This window comes from Plectropomus leopardus, chromosome 24 (genome assembly GCF_026936395.1).
Source record: "Plectropomus leopardus strain MGB_pleo_1.0 chromosome 24, ASM2693639v1, whole genome shotgun sequence".
In the NCBI taxonomy this organism is placed as follows: Eukaryota; Metazoa; Chordata; class Actinopteri; order Perciformes; family Serranidae; genus Plectropomus; species Plectropomus leopardus.
The window spans coordinates 2,494,179-2,509,681 of NC_142199.1; the positions used below are offsets into that span (position 1 = coordinate 2,494,179).

General features: G+C 39.3%; 1 protein-coding gene across 1 annotated transcript in view; it reads right to left on the bottom strand.

Annotated features, from left to right (window-relative positions):
- LOC121962891 (uncharacterized) overlaps positions 1 to 15,503 on the bottom strand; it is a 326,081-nt gene that overhangs the window by 124,902 nt on the left and 185,676 nt on the right. The window contains exon 11 of the mRNA XM_088074350.1: positions 5,560 to 5,657. The gene's annotated coding sequence lies outside the window, so the exon portion shown is untranslated. The remainder of the gene's footprint in view (positions 1 to 5,559; positions 5,658 to 15,503) is intronic.

Below are 15,503 nucleotides of genomic sequence, written 5' to 3' on the forward strand. Positions count from 1 at the left end.
TCGGCAGTGGTGGGGTTGCCTCACTGAGAGCCCTTTTGTTACATGATTAATTACTCTGAGCAACAGTTATGGCGGGATTAACAATTAGCTAGACCTGTCAAACAGTCAGTCTAAGATGGCAGACTAATTGAGCGGCTGGTTGGCCATTGTGTCCCAGTATAAGGCCAAGGAAGTGGGGATGGTTCACAAGCCTTTCATCTCTTTTACAGGCCTAATACCGCGGCAGAAAAGGGCCCGCTATCAGCCACAGCGAGCTCGGGGTAATTTTTCATGAATATTCATATGCCTCCTCTATCCGCAGTGAACTTTGCAAAGTTACCTTCATGGTGCATGTTCTGGAAGTCTGCAGCTCTTTCTCTGTTAGAGAGGATGTTCGCTCGCTGCAAACTGCACACTGCAGGAAATATCCATCTCACCGAGTCTCTTAATTTATATTTTGGTCTTGCAACTTTTTGTGTCCTTTTTTTGAAACTTAACTCTGTTTTTTTTTTATTACATTATTACATATTTTTTTACATTATTATTATTATTATTATTATTATTATATACATATTATTTTAATATGCAAGATTTTTTTCTTTGTTTTGTGTTTAGTAAATTCTTCTTTTATGTCAATTTAAAAAAAAAAAATTGGAACAGATTTTTTTTAGAGGCAAGAAAATGAATTTTAAATTGAATTTATTGAATATATTTATTGACTTCTGTATTGACTCCATCAATGCACTTAGGCATATTGTTAAATATAAATCTGTTGTATTTTCACCTTTTAGTTGTGCTTATGTTTTTGTTTCTCACCAAATTTTACCAATTATTATTGTCAAATTTTACTTAGCTACCGAATTTTTCTTCAGACTGCATGTGCCAAAATGTCTAATATTTCATTCTGAATGATGCTGGACATACATTTGCAATAACTCCCCAATTTAAGCTGACCCCAGCATTTGCACCGTATCCTGACATGATCACAAATCAAGAGAATTACTTAAATTCGCACATCTTTTTTTCCAACGGGCACCTTATCATATGCTGTCCAAAATTCAAACAAATGTTCAGATAGCAAAATTTGCTAAAAAAAAAATAGCCAATTATTACGACCCCTAATTAAATCCAGCAAATATTGATTGAAAATACTGAAAATTTACATTTATATTCTTCCATACCTTCATCAAAAGATGAGTAAAATGCTTGGTAAGTCATATGAATCACAATGTAGCCATCTTGAATTTGGGAGAGTCCGATACTTCCTGCATTGCACTGCTGATCCACTAGAGGGCAGTCAAAATGTGCCATAGTGGATACGGAAGGTGATTTGGGTAAATAATTACCTTTTTGATGATGAATTTATGTATCAAATATGATACAGAAGTGAGAAAGTGAAAATATTTCACCCCACTGGTAGATTTTCACTCTTATTTGAGGAAAATCAGGTTTGAAACTGCTTAATTTTTGCACGGCTGCATCTCTGCAAAGTCTACCCTGATTCTGAGCGCATAAGGATGACGAGCTGACTGAAGTAATCATTGCGCTGGTTAATCATCATCACCAACAAAGACAAAAAGAAAAGATCAAACCCAGTCCAAAAAAGAAAAAAAAAACAGCAAAAAGTTTCTTGCGAGCCAAGTTTTGGATGAGCGAGGGGGAAAAAAAGAGAAACCTGCAAGGCCACACAACTGAAGTGGCTTCCTCAAAGAGTTTTTATCCCCGGTGTCCATGGGAAGAACCCCAGCGGAACAGCTGCAACGGCAAGCCATGGCTCCTCATGAAAGGTTTTGCCTGGAGGCGGGGAGGCGAACGACTTGATCGTGAAGAAAGTCAATTGTTTCCCCGCTGAAAGGCAAAAAGCCCAGGAGGAGCTGCACCATGGTGTGTGGGACATATCAAAATATTTGACAGACTTCAGCATTATGAAAAACCTCCGTCCCGTTTTTTTGAGTGGGGGGAGAGGTTTTGTTTTTCGACCCGTCACACTCCCATCAGGCCCCCTGACTGCCCCGTGTCATTGTTTGGGCCCCGAGAGTTCAAAGCGGGCCCTTTAGGAGCCGCTCAGTGTGCGCTGACACCATGTAATGAAATTAGCAGTTGTTGCTAAACAGGTTTCAATCAAAGAGTCCGAGCCAAGACCTAGTGCCCACTGTTCATGAATCACCTCTTTCACTGACTTATGGCAGACAGTCTGGGACATTGTTCCTCCGTTCATTGACCCATCATTCAGCCAGGTACTCCCACTGAGAATAAAAAACACGGCTTTTCCAAAGAGACCTGGCCGAGAGCGCGGCAACAACAACAAACAGCCTGCGATCAAAGTCAAGAGTCAATTCACCCAACCTGCAAAAATAACATTCGCATACTTGCTGCTGCAGATATTTTTGGTTTAATCTGCTTCAGAATTATCCCGATTTGCAAATCTCATGTTTTGCAATCAAAGATCAGCTCGTTCATTTTACTTTAGTGCCACTTTTTCAAAGCAACGCTGCACTGAATCACCCCGATCCAGATGCAAACTTTTCAAGACAACGTGCTCTAAATAAGTTGACATGTCATGATGTATTTACTCTGTATGTGAGGAACTGCAGGTAAAAAAAGCCAGTGTTCGGTCACTCTGAGTGTATTTATTTGACAGAAAACACCAAATGTTAGAAACTACTTTTATTTTCTTTTAGTCACACATAATTAATATAAATTATTAACTTATTAAGTGACTTTTGTTTGATATTGAGAGCTATTTAGGGGATTATTTCATGTTTTTATTGTACTTGACTGAAAAGCTTAATAATAACCTAATGTCTATTTTATCTACTTTAGCACAAACGTTCAATATAAAATGGACTTAAACTCAGAAAGAAAACAAACATTCATATTTAAAAAGGTAGAAACAGTTCCCTGTTTTTGCCATGTGATATAATGATTACCAAAATTGTTACTGATTCCTCTGTATCACTTGATTAAAGGGGGGGGGGGTATCAAAACAGCATAGTATTGCAATATTTTTGTGTGACAATATTGAATTGTTACATGGACGCCAAGTATTTATTTTTATTTTTATAGATATTATATAATCCCAAATACAAATTTTGGTAGCCTACTAGAATAATTTTTTAAAAATTTGCTTGTTCAGTCGATACATTTTGATGCAATAAAAATGACTAAAGCGAGATAAATCAAAGGTTTTTCTTTTAATGTGCAGCTGAAAAAAGGCAATAATAGCAAGATATTGCAATATATATTATTGCGTAAATCAGTGTATCGGACTAGTTCAAAATCACAATAACATTACATCGTGATTGAAGTGAATGTGATAATATTGTGTTGCAGTTATATCATATTGTGATAATATCCTGTTGTGATAATTCTGTATCATAATACAGTATAGTGATTATATTGTATCGCGATAATATTCTATCGTGATAATATCATAATGTGATTATATAGTATCGCGATAACATTGTCATTTTGTCAAAGAAAAAAACTCCTTTTCTCAGTTACGCTACCGACAAAAGCCGAATGTTTGTGGGGAGAGATGCATCTAGTCAGGTTGTAAAACGCGCTGCAGTCGCAGTAATTTAGCTGCGTCTGTTATTTGTGTGTTTACAGAGCGCCGTCGTACCTGGTGCTTCCACGAGACGCAGGACAGTGGAATTATCCTTTAATGCAGGACACATGTACAACTGCTGTAACAATGGCCTCCACTGCACACTGCTGCTATCGTGTGTGTGTGTGTGTGTGTGGAGGCAGAGCAGGCCTGTGATGCATGTGTTTACATGTGTGTATTCATGCGTCTGCATGATGCATGTGTTTATTTGTGTGTGTTTTGTGCTTCATGTGTGTGTTCTCGCCTCCAGGCCTGTCTCCTGAGCCCCCCCCCCCCCCTCCTCTCTCCCACACACACACACACACCTAAAACTGATGGCTTTGAATCACTGGCAACCCTGCTGCTAATTTATTTGCACTGAGCATTATGGGAATTAATGTACCTGACATTCAATGACAACAGCCGGCGCTTTGTGGCCCTTTTTACATTTCAACACACTCCTGCCGTACACACGGCCGCCTATTGAAAAACGTCCATCTTCCCCACCTAGCTGAAAAGAAAGCACACACACGAGCACACGCGCGGCAGGCTCTGAACCTCTAGGTGCAGGAGGCTGTTAGCGGTGGCTGATGATAGTAGCAAAACATTAACATAATAATTAGTGTCTTGTAATTGTTTCATTAAAACCAGTTGTTCCATTTCTCCTCTTGTTCTCCCAGAAGACGCGAGACGGAGTTTGGACGTCAGCCAAAGGGAGGGTCGGTCCACGTTTGTACCCGCTCAAGATGTTTGCCTGCTCTCTGGGAAGACGGGGAGGCTGTCAGCGGTGGTGGAGAGCTGCGGGCGGCGCCCGCTCCGGCCATATGCGGAGACGAAACCAGCACGAGGGGAGGGCGGCCGGCGGAAAACTCGTATTATAGATTTGTAAGAAACTGATGGAAAGGATTGTCAAAAAGGGCCTGAAATCGACTACAAAGTGCAATTTTTATAATAATAAACGCTTTCTTGCCATCTCACTTGTCAAAATAAAAGCCTCAGAGTTGCCCAATAATGAACTAAGTCCTGTATATTATGTCAGCTGCTTTAAAAAGGTCACATCGCGTAATCGGATTGAAAGCTGGCAGTTCATTTAGACGCTGCAAATACATACACAAGCGCTCATGCATATACAGTGGCCTCCTGGCTGTGAAGTGCATTCACACGCAGATTTCAGCCCTCATTAGCATTTTAAAGAGGAATTCCACTCGTTTACCGTTTAGTACCTGCCAGTCGGCGTCTGTGAGCGAGATCGAGTCTTCCTGCAGCTACAGGCTGGAGGAGTGAAACCTGTGATGTCATTAACATTTAAATTATAAAGCTGCCGCGCGGCGTGTGACGGAGTGATTCTGTAGGCAGACAAAAGCTGATTGAGTTGTATTTCAGCGCACGATGGACTCTGGATGTAGAAATACAGAAACCTGCACACTCGGTCACCTTTTCTGCAGCTCTCCGGTCCGTCTGCGTGTAGAAACCTAAGGTTTTACATCTTATTGACTATTAGGATTTCAAATTTTCTTTGTCTTTGGAATTAATCAAGACACCCCCCAAAAGTTAAATAAGTTATCTATTTTTAGTTTTCAATTATGGGATAACCCTTTCAATAAACTGAATGAAGGTCAGTTAAATTTAAAAAAACAGAGCTTTCATTATTTCACTCAATGTTTCGTCTACCGTGTACCCAAAACAGGATTAGTAAGAGTTTATAAGTGATTTACTTGACGTCTTAAACTTTTGTTTTTCAGTTTATTTCCTTAAATGTCTTTGAGGGTTTTTTTCAACTTTTTTTTCTTTCTATAATATTTTGCTAACTTTTTGGTCATTGCTTTTTCAGTTTCTCAGTGCCTTTTTCCTTTTTTTTATTTTCATTTTTTTTAACAAATGATAAATAAATAAAATAGGAAACTCAGGTTTCAAAGGGTTAATTGGACAGCATATGAACCTTTTTTTTGTTTGGACACAATTCAGGAAGAGAAAACTCAAGGTCCACTTACTGGCTTTTTTCCGGAGCTTTCAGTCACATCTCGTGGTTTTCATCAGCAGCTGGAGTTTGCCCACTTTTAATGAAGATGGCTCGTTATCATCACACGACCTAAACATGAAAATAAGAGACAACAAACAGAAAGGTTAGCGTGTAAAAGATCGATAATAACGGTCATGAATTCACTTTCATTCACACATTTTATAAAAACATAAAATACGTTAATAAAGATGTTTAAGATGAATAATTCAAAGACACAAATGATGGAAGATGAGAAACAGCTTGATTGCAATTTTCTTGACCAATTCTGATTTTTAAAAAGTCTGATCTATCTTCCTGCCAACGAGCTGAGTTCAAATTTGTGCCAAATTTGAAGAAATTCCCTCGAGTTGCCCTCAAAATATTGCGTTCACCAGAATGAGACACAAGTCACAGTGATCTTTGACCAAAAAAATCTTAGTGTTCAGGTGGACTTTTGTGCAAAATCTTAAGAGATTTCCACAAGATGTCGGATGGACTGACGTATGCACGGACAGAAAAATGGATGGAAAAATCGAAAACAAAATGCCTCAAGGCACGCTTACTGCTAGCATGGAGGCATAGAAAAATAGAAAAAGCTCTTCTGAATCAAGTCATGTTTAAAATAATATATTTTACATTTATTTTTGCAGCAGGTCAAACAATCATATTTTCAGAAACTAGAAGATGTTACCTTTCAAATAAAACCTCAAACATGCATTTTGAACTTACAGTTCTTCTATTAAAAGCTTTTCCGTTTAGGTTTGTCATGGTGAAAATTACCAATTATCTGTCTGGTAAAAAGTTTTGCAAACACTGATGTCATCTTTCTGTTTTTTGACCTTTCAGATTTATTTTGTGACCTTGATTGGTCCAGAGCCCAAGTTTGGGACCCCCTGGTTTGATCAGGCTGAATTTTTTGCTTGTTTACAACCTTTTCTAACTTCTGGCTGCTTGAGTTTCTTGAACTATTGGACCAATATCAATATTTTACTTAAAAGACTCACTGTTTTCCAAAAGCCAAGAAAATTGGCTTGATTTCTTAAAAAAAAAAAAAGAAAAAAAAAAAAAGAAGGCAGCAACTCAAGAAAAAAAAAGAAATAAAGGAAGGGAAAAAGTGCTTAGAAATAATCATTATTTTTTATTATTATTCTATAACCGTCATTATTATAAATATTGCTTTTTGGACACATTTTTTTTTACGTTTTTAAAACATAATTCCCCAAATCTATTAATTTCTTGCAATTTGCTGCACAGTTTTTGCCAGGTTTATTTCTGCCCTTTCCACATTTTGGAAAGAAATTAAAGCAATTTGCTAGAGGTCAAAGGGTTAAAATGTCCACTCCACTGTTTGACATCAAACGTTTTACCGAAATCCGTCTCAGAGCTCAAAATCAATCCGTAAGTGATTGATTGTTTTCGAGAACGAAACGTTTCTCTCCTCGCTCTGACGGAAACCCATTTAACAAACGGAACCACTTAACACACAAACAGCTCTGACAGCTTTGCAACAAATGCGCCGAATCCCGTTTCCATTTTCCCGCAGTGTTTTTGTGTCCCTGAACATACGTGTTCTGCCAGACGACCTCACACACAAACACGCCGCCTCTGCTGCTGTTGTGGCTCTGCAGCTGCGTGCTCTCCACTCCAGCTCTCTCTCGCTGCAATACAGTAAGGAGGCAAGAAGAGGCGTACGTCTCATTGGCCAAATCCGGGGAGGGGAGGTGTGCAAATGTGTGTGTGTGTGTGTGTGTGTGTGTGTGCGTGACAGGCTGTGTCACACCACCAGATAGTTAGATACCACCGCCGGGGATTTGACATTTAGTGCTTTTTGACAAACTTCTGACGACCGTCTCCCGCAGATCATTATCAAAGCATTTCTGTCTCTATAATCAAGATGAATGCTTCCGAACACAACCATGATCATTTTCGTTGGAGGAGCGACTCTTCGTGGATGCAACAAGGGGAGGGGTGCATCACTTGGGCGTGCTTAACACATACATTTCCATTTTTCCAAAGACTGATTTGTTGGTGGCGCCGATATAAAGCGACACCCCGGCGCTGACAATGTTTCTGTCAACTTATTGAATCTTCGACGGGTAAAAAAAAAAAAAAAAAAAAGAGTGCAATCTCGGAGGCAATCTAAAACATTGATAAATAAATACGGGAGATATGAATATGTTTGTTTGTTTGTTTGTGCTGGGTGTCGATTTAATCCGCCCGCTCGCCTTAGAAAACTCCCCAAAGACTGATTGGTGTCGCGCACTGCAATTAACTCCACGAGCACCGTCTATAAATCAACTTCCTGAACTCGGCGTGGAGGAGATGATGTTTTGGAAATTAGCACCATCCGCCGCTCGGATTGTGTGTCGGGGGGGAGGAGGAGGAGAGGTTGTGGGTTCAACATAACTCTGATATGTGATATTCAGAAAACACGCAGAAACAAGTTTCAGGAAATCACGTTCATTCTTCAGCGCGCCGCGGGGGGGAGGGTGGGACGCTCATTTTCTTGACGTTTTGAGTGGCGAGCGCGCTTTTTTATTTTAACTGATCGCCTGTTTGGTTGCAATTGAAGCGCCTCCCTCGTGTTCGCCGCATGATGAGCCATGAGTCGCTGTCACCGCCTGCACAGAAGAGGAGCATTTGGGTCAATTATCATTCCATTCAGAATCATGCTTGACTACTTAGATTAAGAAAAACACTTATTTGCCCACGCGGTCCGAGAGGAGTAATATTTCTCCGACGGAGGCCGGCGTATCAAGAGAATGCTTTATTGCTTTACTTATTCATGTTGCATTTGCAAATCCTTGAGTGTGTGTGTGTTTGCACCCTCAAATATATACAGTTTGTGTGCCCTTGCAAGTGCGCCTGATAACGCTAATCCTGTTTACTTCTCTTCCCCCCCCACTCCTCAGTATTTCAAATATACCTTACGCCTTTTTTCGACTTCAAGGCGTATTCGCGGAGGAGAGCGCGGCCCCTGCCCCGGCGATCCAGCACACACACACACACACACACACCAGGACAAAGAAAGCCCCCCCCCCATACTCCATTCCCTCTCTGAATATGTAAAACACAGCAGCCGCAGCAGAGTCAACGCTGAGAAATTACCAGAACTATCTGGGCCATTGACAGGCCTCCCCTGTGGTCAAATGGGCCGCGGCTGTGTTTGGTAAGCCCCCCCCGCTCCCGTTTCTGTGGCTCTCCGTAGATAACCAGCAGGAGGGAGGAGAAGCACTCGGGCGAGCTCTGGCAATCGGGTTTGGGGAATTCGGACGTGTGTGACTGTTGTGCTGCACTCTGCCCTTAAAGGCTTCTTTTTTTAATCTCTCCTGTTAAAAGGGGCAATAGGAAATACTTTTTAAAAAGGAACGAAATGAGCAGAATTTCATCTGTCGGAGCTTCGTGAGGTCATTCATCCATAGCGATGGCTTAAAGTTCACCTGATGGAATTTCTGGCTTTGAAAACTCACTTTCTGGCGCCTAGTTTGTTGTTTAAAACTATGCACTTGTAGTTTTAACACGGAGTTTCTATTATTGCATGCTTTAACCCTCTGAAACTTTCTTTCAAAAACATGGGAAGAACGCAATAAACAACTTAAAAGTAAATGACCCAAAAATTAGCAATCAACTCCTAAAATGGTTTTCAAAATTACCCCAAAATTAATGAAAACAAAAGAAAAGAAAGGTAAAAAACCAACAAAGTGCAACATAGTGATAGTGATTATTTTCTCTACATTTTCCTTGCTTTTTAAAAATAATTTATTAAATATGCAAAAAAAAACAAGATCTTCAAAAAAGTTTTTCAAAATTACCAAGAAAATTAATTAAAAAAAGTAAAAGAAAAGGAAAAATAGGTCAAAACAAATTTTTAAAAAAACAAGGAAACGACTTGAAAATTAAAAATAACAATGATAGTGGTCATTCCCGTCTTTTTAAAAATGCATTTATTAAATCTACTGGTCTTTGACCTTTTCTCCCCATGTTTTTCGAAGGAGAAATCGAAACCAACTCGCTCAAGGTTTGAATACCTGTGAACGGTAACGTAGCACAAGAAAAGTAATGTCGATCCAGGTTTCAAAGGGTTAATACCATGCTTTCTGTTATCTTTAGGTCATTTTCATTTAATTTTTGCTGTTTTCTTGTTGATGCTTTTTGCTTATTTTCAGGTCATTTTCTTTTCCTTTTTTTCTTGCCAATTTTTGGGTCATTTCTCATTTAGTTCAGTTTTAGTTCAATTTCAGTGTTTTTGAAAGAAATCAAGCCACTTTGTTCAGGTTTCAAAGGGTTAAAACCCCACATCCACTGGGTATGATGAAATACTTAAGTACTTTTCTGCTTTTCAGCATTTTGCATTTAATTCTACTTTGTTCTGAATAAATGGTAGAAGAGGAAATATTTAACAGGACCACTATTACCCACAATGGCTACAGACGCCAACAGAAGCTCTAACTTTGGGCTAAATTTCCGATGCAGGTGTTGTTGTAGCTACGTGTTAAGGTTTCGATATGTCCGACCCTTTTAGGTGATGATATTTTGAACCATTTGTGATTCCCCTGACCCGTTGGCACCGCCGCGGCCCTTCTTGGCCCGCCACCGGCGTCAGGGGAGCTCCTGATTCACAGAAGCCATGGCTGCTCCTCAAACCCGCCGGCAGATGCTCCCTCTCTCCTGCCTCGCCAGCCGGCAACGTGCCTCCTCTGACATGCCTGTGTGTCTGTCTGCCTGACTCAGTCTGTCCATTCGTCCGTCCATCTGTCCGTCAAGCGGGTAAAGCCCGAAGCCTCGGCGATAAAAATGCACGCCGGTATTTAAAGGGGCGGCGAGCGAGTTCTTTGCCTCCCTATAGGGCGTAAAGGCTCCCAGAAATAATATGTAAAATGAGGGAAAAAAGGTTCATGGAAGGCAATATGTTCCCATGAATCATTTATTGGCTGACGTGTTTCAGTGCCCACATTGGCTGATGAATGATTGATGGCAACATGTTGCAGTTCTGAGCCTTTTTCCTTCTTTCGATACATTAAAAGCGTGACTTTCATGTTTAGGTCAATTGCAGGCCACTGTAACTCAACGAGTAATAAAGCTGCACTTGTTCTTTTTTTCCGTTTCACATGAACAATGGCTCAAATGATTTTAATTCGAAAGGTTTCACATGTAGATTTTAACGGACTGAGATCTAATTCTGCAGTTTTCTGCAGCACTATGGGGCATTTTAGTGGCTTTCAGCTCGTTGTTTTGGTTTAACGGCCACAACTTCACCGCCTGTGTTTACTGTTTATGTTATTTATTGGACATGAATAAAGCAATGGGATACCATGTTTACATTTGCCTACCTTATACCCTTCTCCCATCAAAATCAGGCTGTTCTATAGATCGTATGTATGGTTTCCTATGATTAAATAAAGCACCAAAATTCATACATATCTCACATAATAATCAGCCAGTAATTCGTAGCCAACGTGTTTTGGAGGGTTGTGATCAAACGGCCAATTATTGGACCTGAGCAGTCCAATACGGAGGCTTGTTGGGGTGGAGGACGGATCACAATACACAGGAATTTCTCAGAGAGAAAAGTTATTGTATGTAGTGCACAGCAGGCACCACCAGAGTTCAGTCTCTGGCCGCAACTGGTGACACCTAGTGCTGGAGGGAGAAGTTAAAGGACTGTAAACAGCCGGCGGCCAGCAGAGAGAGACCGGGGTGAATAACTAACTCTGTGAATTAATGATTAATTTGAACCAAACCGGAGCTGGCGATTGTTTTAACAGTGGAGTCAATAACTACACTACTAACAAGAGTAACAAATACGGTTTGGATGAGTTTTGTTTTGTTTCTGTTGAGTCTGAATGACGCGTGTTTTATGATGAGTAAACAAGGGAATTAAGCCTCATCAGTCTTCCTTGAGCGAGAAAAAGTTGAATTTAAAAGGTTTAAGTTAAATCTTTGAAACCTGGATGAATAGGCTTCATTTCTTTCAAAAACATTAAGAGAAGGCCATGACTTAGAAATTAGCAAGAAATTAGTTAAAAGTACAAGAAAATTAGCGACAAATTAGCAAGAAAATCCTAACCAAACCAAACCAAAATAAAACAAACAAAGAAACAAATAATGACCTGAGAAAAAATGGCAATTATGACAAATCTGATTGAATTTTAAATATACCTTTGATAATTAAAAGTATAGTTTTCCAGACATTTTTTCGTAGTTTTAATAACAGATAATTTTCTAATTCTACTACATTCTTGCAATTTGTGGAGCATTTCTTGTCTAGTTGCTCATTGCCTTTTCCCCCAACTTTTTAAATTTTCAAAATTTTTTTCAAAGAAGTCAGACCAATTTGCAAGTTTATGCAGGTTCTTAAATGCAGGGAAAAAAGTTAATAATAGTTGATTACTTATATGAATACTATTGAATACTTATTTCTATCTGCCAGCAGTAGACAAGTATGCATTTTTTTCTTTTTTCTGGTGTGTCACGTTCGGCATCATAGACAGGCCTAAAAACAGTATTAGTAAACAGAAGAAAGCAGCATGGAGGCCAATGAAAGCAGGTGCTAAAATCAGTGCATCCACCCCGAGTCTGTATTTCCATCAACACCTAACCCCCATGCCTCAACCCTAACCTATGACTACTGTCGATATGATCCTTTCCTACAAATCTGAAAATTAAAACTGAGTCGTAGACGTCATTTTTTAAAAATATTCTAATTTCGATGGAGCATCTCTACATTATTAATAATTGAAGGTGTTTTACTGGAGTCCAGTAAGGTTCTTAGAAATCTCGTTACTGATTGTATAAATGAGAAACTTTCCTCACAACACACACTTGTTAATGAATAAATCATACCATTAATGACGGGAAGTTTGTTTTTCTTGTGTGTGTTTTTTTTCTTGGTGTGGCTGATGAACCCTGGAATGGGGCACCGGCCATCTGCGGTCTTGTGTGTGTGTCTCAGTGTGCGTGTGTGTGTGAGCTGTGGTCCAGCGTCCGCTGGGGAGACTCGGCTGCTGCCCCACTTTTCTCGCTCTCATGTCGGACCGGGACCATCTGACGGGGCTAAAGACCAGTGTCACATGTCTATATTTGGCCGCCGTCGCCGCCGCTGCCAGAGCTCAGCACTGCAGTTGTTTTCCAAAATGCGCGGGGCAATCGATGATAATGAGGAAGGACATTTTAATTAGGGCTGTCGCAACCTGGGGACGACATGCGGGCTCGCTCGGCGGGGGGCGAGGGAGAGGACAGGAGGGGGGTCTGGTCACCATCACACCTCCTTCTGGGAGTTTGACTGGTGAAAGTCTCGCTGCATTTTTAGGGGGGAATTAAATTTAATCTGCATAGAGGGCTTCACTTTGATGATATTTCCTAAAAAAAAATCCTGATTGTCAAATCTCCTCTGCTCAACATATTAGAAAAAAATGCATGTTTTTGCAAATGAAGTTTAAAATTTAAATAGATTAAAAAGTTACGACAAAGTTTTCACAATAATGGAAAACTGCTCACCAAAACGAGGTGAGCAGAGACCTGACTGGAGAGATTTCAGACTATTTTAAGAAGAAGGGCCAATCAGGACAAAATATAGCTGTGGTTTATTACACGGAGTTACTAAAATGATCAATTAAATACTTGAATAAATAAATAAATAAAATATATTAAAATCACCACCTAAATGTACTTGGAATTCTTTACCATTACCCAACGGTACTTTTTTTTGGTACTTAACTTTCTCTCTGATAAAAAACAATAATAGGCATATATATAAATAAATATATAAAAATAATATTTAAAAAAAATAATAACTACAGTGGTAAAAAAAACATAAGTCTGAATTCCTAAATTTCAACATTATTATTTAAAAATAAATTATTTATACAAAATATTTTTAAAAGCCATACAAAATAAAACTCCTCCTTCTACCCTCCCAAATCCTTCCCTACATCCTCCAGCCTGGCAGTCTGTCCCCGGGGCTTAGCGTGAGAACAATTTCGGGTATGTCTCAGAGGAAGTAGAGATGTGTGATTTGCAAAAAATAAAAAATAAAAATAAAAGATAGTTTTTCTTGGTTAGCTTTTCTTTTCCTTGCACATTTAAATAGTGACATCCTCATCGCATTGGCAACATAATGAGCACCACCAGAAAACGCCCAAATCTTGCTTTCTTTAGTAAAAAAAATAAAATAAAAAAAAGACAAATTCCCTGAAAAAAAGGGAAGTAAAAAAACAAAACAAAGATGGAACTAGTAAGAATTAGTATTGAAAAAATACATAAAAATTTAAAAAAAGGAAAATTGTCTAAAAACAACATATTTTGAATATATAATTCTAACAAACAGAAATATAGTTTCTGGAAAATGTTTTCCTGTTTTATTATAATTTGTAATATTTCTCCCTCTCTCTCTCCTTTTTTAATGTTAATTTTCAGGTTGCTTTCTTGTCACCTTTCCAATTTCTCACTAATTTTTGAAAAAGAACGAAACCGTTTTGCTCCATTTCAAAGGTAAAATTCTTGTAAAAAGGCGTCTGAACGCAGCACAAAAAACCCCTGAAAATCCACCCAGGTTTCAAAGGGTTAAAAGTATCAAGTTCAGTACCCGACCCAGCACACGGAGGATGTGAACACTTGCAGGCTGTACACATGGAAATCTTTTACATCTCTAATTTCCACCTCGTATGACATGATCGCACTGAAATGACCTGAGACTGTTGCTGTATTTTGGAAATTCCACTTTGAACAATGTGAATGACACAAAAAGCAAACCAAATTTAAGCTTTTTTCCCCGAGCAACTTAATGAAAGGCTGGTTCTGCCCACTTACTGAATATCCTGAACATCAAATTCAATATCTTTGCTAATAAGAAAATTTGTTTCATCTGATAAACATGAATCTGTTTTTGGGATACAGTGAACTGCAGGAAGTTTTTCTCCAGATTATTTGTTATAAAAGATGCTTTTTGCTTATGTTCCACCTCAGGCGGCTCATTTCTGTGAAGATACATCTCTGTAAATCCACGCAGAGGAGGGTGGCTTTAATTCGCAGAGGTTAACAAAGACGCTGATGTGCACTCGTCCTAAATCTCAACAATCAAACAATGGATATCAAAACAAAAGCATCGCCTGATCTGACTCCCCGCTGCGAGGTGCAAAATGTAAAAGAACAAAACGTCCACATTATATAAAAGTATCGAGGAGACAGCTAACATCTCTGAATAACAACCATGCACATTGCTGTCATGCAGCCTGGACGAGCATCTCCCAGCCGTCACAATCCCCTGCCATGCCTGCAGGTCACCCAAAGCTATTTGCACATTGTGAAATCAAGTGATAAAAAATCAAAAAAGGGACAAAACTCATATCTTCTATTGCTCTAACGCAACATGAAATCTGCACGAAGAGCGCCTGCAGACAAAAAAAAAAGGGGGGAAGAGAGTTTTGAAAATGAAACTCATTAAACAAGTCATTTATGTACATGTGAGGAAAGAAACACTCAGAAAATTCCTCTGGATTTCAAAAAATAGGGCTGTTTGAAATTAAAAATTGATTATGTCATAGGGGATTTACATGATAATATGCATGTATGAGGAAAGCCATCTTGCTCTACATTTACAGGTCTTTTGGTTCACACTCAGACGGAAAACAACTTCTAATGAGATCAAGAGAAGGAGAAACTTTAACTCTGAGATCGACCAGGATCACACGCAATCAACAGCAAGGAGCCAGCAGTAACAAGTAGCCCTTTGTCTGGGATGTGTTTATGTATACCGGAGACATGCGAGGGAAATAAATCTTTCATGAATGTAAAAAATTGTACTTTATATGTCGTGGCTATATGTGTGCACCAGATGAAAACAAAGCAATAAGGCCACTGCAACGTTATTTAATATTCATCCGACGTCCCCGAGCAAAAGGTGTGAGTGGGAAAAAGCCCGTACAGAGACACACCGAA